The 7,282-nt window shown below is 40.8% G+C and overlaps 1 long non-coding RNA gene across 2 annotated transcripts; it reads left to right on the forward strand.

Annotated features, from left to right (window-relative positions):
* Positions 1-3,206: 3,206 nt before the first annotated feature.
* Positions 3,207-7,007, forward strand: LOC141648274 (uncharacterized). 2 transcript variants are annotated; one of them, XR_012545981.1, is made up of 3 exons: positions 3,207-3,351; positions 3,884-5,436; positions 6,623-7,007. It is a non-coding gene; the product is annotated as an uncharacterized LOC141648274 (long non-coding RNA). The 2 variants fall into 2 exon arrangements; XR_012545980.1 differs by lacking the exon at positions 3,207-3,351 and having other exon boundaries at positions 3,362-5,436.
* The last annotated feature ends 275 nt before the right edge of the window (positions 7,008-7,282 follow it).

The following is a 7,282-nucleotide window of genomic DNA, read 5'->3' on the forward strand; positions in this document are numbered from 1 at the left end:
TGTCGACCGTGACCTATTATTGTCACGGCGTCCTTCATCCGGGTTATCCTCCCGGCGGCTCTTTCTCTCTCGAGTGTCCCGGCCTCGCCGGGGCCTACCCAGGTTTTGTGGTAGTCCTCCACCTTTATGGCTTGGTCGGCCATCTTCCTGGCGGAGTCTAGGTTCAGGCCTCCGCACTTGATGAGCTCGTTTTTTAAGTCTCCTCTCGGGAGGCCTTTCATCAGTGCGAAGGCCGCCAGTTCGTTGTTCAGCTCACGAATCTGCTGAACCTTGGCGTCGAACCTCTTCACATAACTTCGGAGAGACTCGCCTCCCTCCTGTCTGATAGTCAGGAGATCCGATGTCTCGACGGCCCTCCTCTTGTTGCAAGAATACTGGGCCAAAAATGTGTCCCTTAGGTCGGCGTAACAGTATACCGACCCATCGGGTAGCCCCTTGTACCAACTTTGTGCCATCCCATGCAGAGTCGTTGGGAAGACTCGGCACCAAACCTCGTCAGGTTGCTCCCATACCGACATGTAAGACTCGAAAGCCTCGGCGTGGTCGGTTGGGTCGCCTTCTCCTTTGTATGATATGGGTGGCAACTTTAGCTTAGTCGGCACCGGGACCTCTAGGACATAGGCATCGAGGGGCTGTCTGACCACGTGTCGAATGACACGCGGCGATCGGCTCCTCGCATCCTTAGTCCGGCTCCTCTCCCCGTGGCGGGAAGGGCTTCTTCTCCGACTCTGGTGAGTCGGGCTTCTTCTCCGACTCTGGTGAGTCGGACTCCTTTCACTCCTCTGGGGCAGGCCTCGTCGGTCTTTGCGGCGACACGGTCCCCCGCGAGTGCGGGAAGGGCTCGTGTCTACCACTTGCACTCGGGCTCCCCGACGTCTTGACATGGTCGCTTCCTCCAAGGCTTCGTTCAAGTTTCTGAGTCACTTTTTGGGTCCTGGTCTCTTGTGGGGGTGCCGCCGCTCTTGTCGTTGTGACAGTGTGAGTCGGCGTGCTACCCATTAGTTCCAGGAGTAGCTTCAGTTTAGCTGCATCAACCACATGTCCCATGATAGTGACTTGGTCGGCGGGCAGCGGCATATTTTGTTCTATTGGCATCCCGTACGTCGTATCAGTGATACGGCCGGTGGGGGACTGCCCGATTTCAGAGTTGTGGAATGTGTCATCTTGGCAGAATTCAGTTTCCACAAGCACCGTTTCTGGCTGTTTCGACATCTTCTTAGCTCGTTGGGTGGGTTTTGTTTTGTGTTTTTTTTTGTAAGGGACTTGACTAGCTTCTAGTATCTGGCTTCCCACAGACGGCGCCAATTGTTCCGTGTGTAATTCCGAAGCAGTTATTTGTTACCACTCGTGGCTTGTAGAATGACGTCTTTGGTTGAATCCTTCCTTCGGCCTCTCCTGAAACGATGAACAAACTGAGGGCTCGGCTTTGGCCGAGCGTACTCACTCCGACGCTCAAGTCAGTGAACTTAAAGAGATAAGTTGTGTGTTACTTGGCGAAATATATGTTGTAGAGAGATAAGGAAGATATTACCAGATTATGAGATGTTTAGGTTAAAGTGTGGATCCTTTCCTCAATGAGAGTTGAGGAGTATTTATAGACTTTCACCTTTTGTCACGTAGTGGCCAAGTGGCCAAGTGGCTAGCAGGTGGAAAGACTGATGTACCCTCGGCCGAGGGACCCATGGCAGGCCGGCGGGCCCTGTTGACTCCATGCCGAGGGTTCTTGGATATGAGTACGCGGATGTGCTTCTCGGCTAGCTAGGTGCCGGGACCGAGACCCAAGTGACAGGCCGACAGGCTGTGTCGGTTAGGCTGTCTAAGTCGTTGACTTGTTGTGGATATCTTTGACCTTGCTCGATATGTTGACTCGGTCAGCGGGTGCAGAATATGCCCCATCAGAAACAATAACAAATTTATATTCATTTATATTTCATCTCTTTTACAAGAAACAATCACTATCCCTAATTTATTATGAATCATTTCTATTTCCATAAATGATGTAACCATTTTTATGTATTTTTTTTATTAGAAAAAAAAAATTAGTTTAATTATTCGTAAATCTTCTTTTCAAATACGTGGCATACTGTTTTTACCTCTTTTCGTTATGTTAATACACGTTTTAATTAAATTTTACATTCCTTAATTGCACTTTAATGTCATAAATTAGTTTCATGCAATGATATAATATTATAGAGTTAATTTTTATAGTAAAGTAAAAATAGTTTAAAACAAAACTAAATTAACTTAAAGTGTCTTTTTACCGTAATAAACTTTAATTTCTATCTCTTACTAAGATTATATTAGTATATTATAACATTAAACTGCAAGTAAAGTTAATTTATGCAATTAATTTATTGAGAATGCCTCTTTATAAAACAAAACTAAAAAATACCGTGCTGTAGCATGAGGATCTACACTAGTGAGTGATTAATATGATTACATTATCCAATGTTATTACATCTTTTCACTACTAACAGAATTACTATTATTATTTAAGCATGCAATTTTAAGAGGCTTTTATATTTATATAAATATATTACATATATGCATTAAATCGAATTGAAATAATTATGAAATATTATATCTTTTGGAAATCTAGCTTGATTTATTACATATATGCATTAAATCGCATTAAATCGAATTGATTGATGTTAGAACCCGAGAAAACACGGGTACATAGTAGATAATCCTAACTAGAGCTGACCATAAGCACGGGCTGACCCGACACGGCCCATCCCGCGCCCTGGCTCGTTATTTTAGGCAACTGGGCTCGGCCTGCCGTTAGCTCGGATCCTAAATTTCTAGCTTGGCCCGCCATTTTTAACAAAAATTTTTTTTAATAAATTTGGTTATTAGGCCCGCCTAAAACAGAACACGGGCTTAGCTCCGGTTATATCTTCCACATCTCACTCACGGGCCTGGTCAGGGCTTGACCAGAAGAGCCCGGCCTGGCCTCTTGCTAGCCCGACCCGAACCCAACCTAGAACACTTTCCCAACAATAAAAGAGGGCAACATGTAGGTCGAGTTAATAATTGTGTAGCGTATGAATTAGCACATTGTCTTCCATGAGTTCCGGGCAAACCCGTATGGGATAATGGGAAGATGGACTACCACCTTCTGCGAATGATGCTGTAATTTTTGAATGTTTATTAATTGAGTAATGCCTTCCGGGCTTTCCTTCAAAAAAAAAAAAAAAAGAAAACAATAAAAGAGGGCTCTCGCATATACGAAGTACATAACAATTGATTAACAACCATCGGTTTTGTCTTGACATTCATACCTCACAATCAAGCTTACCTCTATTCACAGATCTATTCCAGCATCGACCATAATGGTGCGAATCATGAGAGGTAGGTAAACTTGTTCGCCACTGCTCTTCTCATTCTCTCATTCAATTTCAATTTCAATTTCAATTTCAATGTCGATTTCATTCCATCTGTGTTGTTGAAGATCCCCAATTGTTTCTGGATTCTGTTAGAGATCAATGTCAATTAGGGTTTTCTTCAATTGATATTCCCGTTTCGATATTTCATCAATTGAACTGTTTTCGCCCCTGTCCTTCGATTATCGTCTTCAATCAGCTGTTTTCCGCAATGTCTAAGATTAAACCCCATCCCCCTTCCTCTACTGTTGTTACTCTCTTTAATCCCCTTCAATTATACGGTCTCGGCCTCGGTCTCGATCGCCATACTATTGGTATTCTATCCAAGTGCTACTGCGGCTGTCCTAAGCCTGGCTATCCTCCTTATATTGTCTTTATTACTACCTTACTTAATGGCCTTATACTTTCTGATAACTTGAACCAAGCTGTTCAATTGTTGCGTAAAATGGTCAACTTTGGAATACAACCTGACCTTGTTACCTATGGCTCTATGTTTAAAGGTCTATGCGAAGTTGGCGACATTGCGGGTGCTCTCAACATGCTTAGATATATGGAGTCTTGAGCCCCTTAAAAACCTAATGTTGTAATATATAGCACCGTTATTGGTAGTCTAGTAAAGATTGATTGTTACCTCAAGCCCTTAGCCTTTTCAAAGAGATGAAAGCCAAGAACATGTTAGTTGACATGTACTCCAAAGAAGGAAAAGTCTGTGAAACAAAGGCTTTTCTGAATCTATGACTAAGAGAGGTGTACATTATTGCTTACAATAATTTGTTGGATGGTTAGTGTTTGCGTGGAAAGATGGAGGGGATGGAAATGCTCCTAAATATTATTGTCAAAGATGGTGTCATGCCTGATGTTGTGACTTTCAACTGCCTAATAAATGGATATTGCAAGTCTAAAAAGGTTGAAAAAGCGTTGGAGATGTTCCATGATATGCATGTTAAAGGAACACATATCACTCCAAATGTTAGCAGCTATAAGTCTATAACACTATTGTAGATGCCTTATGCAAGCATAAGAGACTCGAGCTTGCAGTCCAGATTTTTAAGGATATGCAAGAGAAGGTATGGCACCTAATGTGGTCACCGTCACTTACAATGCATTGCTTGACAGCCATTTAAGAAATGCACAGATTGATGCAGCAATCTCCATACGTAAAGAGATGGAAGATAATGGAGTGGCCCTTGATATTTTTACATCTACAATAATTAATGGCCTTTGTGAAGCTGGGCGAGTAGTTGAAGCAGTAGAGGTGTTTTCTTATCTTCCAAGCGGCTGCGGCCAAATGTAAAACCATACACGATAATGATCAAAGTCCTATGTAAGCAAGGGTTGTTAGGTGAGCAACCATAATTTTGTAGGAGACGGCGGACAATGGATGTTCTGCAAATGATCGCACTTACAATACAATTATTAAAGGATTTCTCAATGCTAATGATATCGTCATAGCTTTGGATCATCTTCTCAATTTCTCGGAGCAAATCCTTGGCTCCTCATAGTCTGAACTCTGAAGATGATCCAAAGCCATGACGATATCATTAGCATTGAGAAATCCTTTAATAATTGTATTGTAGGTGCGATTATTTGCAGAATATCCATTGTCTGCTGTCTCCTTCAAAATTTTGGTTGCATCACCTATCAAGTAGCAACCCTTGCTTACATAGCACTTTGATCATTATAGTGTATGAAGCTGGGTATAGATACCTGATCATATTATGTCAAAAAGCTTCAAGGACAAGGGCTATTAACCGAAGCAAGTTGGAACAGAACTATCAAAGTATGGTAAGAATATCCGGTTTCCTTGCTTTCTGTATGATTGTTTTTAAATACCTTTGTACTCCACTTTCCTGCCAATTAACTCCTACTCGATCATGCTGGCGCACCTGCTTCTTCATCACCCCTCTGATCAACAACTTCAAGCTTGGACGAGTGTTCAATTTATCAAGTATCCAATTGTTGACTACAATTTTCGGTCACCACTTTCTTGTGTGATTCACTGGCAACGACCACCGGTGTAGTTATCTACGCCTTCACTCTTTCCCATATTTAGGTTTGATTAATTTCTTTTCTTGTATGTCTGGCGTGAATCACGCCTTCACTCTTCCCTTTGTGCTTGATTAAACTACTATTGCAATACCTTTTCCTCATTTGACCAAATCCATTAATATTTAGGTTGCTATCCTTTCTTGTTTAGGATGATGTCTTGTATTTGTATCTTTTGTTATTGACATCCATAGGTTTTTTTGAGTAAAGTCTCTTCAAGTTCATTGCTATTATGTCCCCTTTCTCCTTGTATGCAGCATCTTTTGTGAATGTTTTGGTTAATGTTTTAACAATTTTGTTAGCAAGAATTTAGCAACCGCTCTTTGCTAAACTGATATTAGATGGTCATAGCGTGTATATATCTTAGTTCATTTCACTTGCTTTGAGAGCATTAGAGACAGGCAAATGAAGGATACGGTCAATTTAATGAGCCTATGATGAGGGTTGGCTTACAATCAATGCTAGAATTTTCTGTACCACCGTTGAGAGTTCTCTTGGTGTTATGAGATGAAGACAAAGGCCGTGATGCGTAGGCTCTCTTTACCCCTCCTTTGACAAAATAAAGTTGTGATTTATTTTTCAGCTTTATGTCTTAGAGCTGACCAACTCTAAGTGAATGTAGTCACTACTCTGTTGAAGTGTCAAAGGTAAATTCGACTTGTGTGAACGGCTGGCTGCTTGAAGAGTAATGGACACTTTTTGTCTTCTGTATTATATAAATGACTGAATAAAGCAACTACCAAATTGATTAGTACTTCGAGTTCTTATTTGTTTTCCGAGGGCTGATTAGCCTGATTTGTATACTTCTGGTGTTTGCGAGTATTATGACATTCTCTAATGCTGATTCGAGAATCGAGACATTCTCTAATGCTGATATGAGAGACTATAAGTAGTTATGGCTAATCATTTTTTTTAGATTGGGTGTTCTAGTTTAATTGATTGTTTGATCTACTGAAGTTAATTACTTTCTCTATGCTGCATCGTATTTTATCGTATTTTGCTGTGGTTTGATTGCTATTTTAGCAAATAACTTAACTGTGCATTTTCCTGCTGATGTTTGACAATTGGCTAAGCTTATGCTTATCTTTTTTCAACGGCATAATCCTCTTTCGATTATTTCACATTTCTGAATTTGTTCATCATACGGCCTATTGGTTAGTTGGATCCTCATATTTTATTGTGTGTTTTGTCAGGTTTTTGCAGTGTCGGGTGAAACAGATGGTTTGGTCCTGGTTATTACCGTTATTAGTTTCCTCTCGCCTTCACCTGTAAATTTATCATCCGTGCTATCATCTGGGCTTCACGGTAGAAGATATTGAACGTCTCTACCAGTTCAGTGATGATTGCTTATTCCTTTGTTTCTTCGCTGAAACGGGAGTAGTCTCGTTTTTATTCTCATTCAATCCTTGGTCAAATTACTGAAGTTTTTTTGTGACAAAAATAATTTTGCAAGGGCCATACCTGTGTAAATTTTCGGGTGGTTCTCATGTATCCCAAGTTGAGTAATTCATGAAAATGGCCAAGGATTCATGTAATTTTTTTACGTTTTTATTCATTTGTGAGGAGCGTTTTAATGAATTGTAACGAATGTGTTGAATAGATGTTATCAGAAAATAACAACAATGAAAATGACTAGAGGTGTCATTTTTTACCCTGAAAATGATGTGAACAATAATGGTAACATGTTATCAGAAAATAACAACATTTTATTGTAAAATGATGACATGTTACCCGTCTTATTTCAGACCAAAAACAATGGTTTTAAGAAAAACGGACCCTTTCCTTTATACTTTGTGAGAAAACTCCGTTCCCATTTTCACCAACTCCTTGCTTTCTTTCATGGCCGTAGCCCC

This window comes from Silene latifolia, chromosome 3, assembly GCF_048544455.1.
Source record: "Silene latifolia isolate original U9 population chromosome 3, ASM4854445v1, whole genome shotgun sequence".
Lineage (NCBI taxonomy): Eukaryota > Viridiplantae > Streptophyta > Magnoliopsida > Caryophyllales > Caryophyllaceae > Silene > Silene latifolia.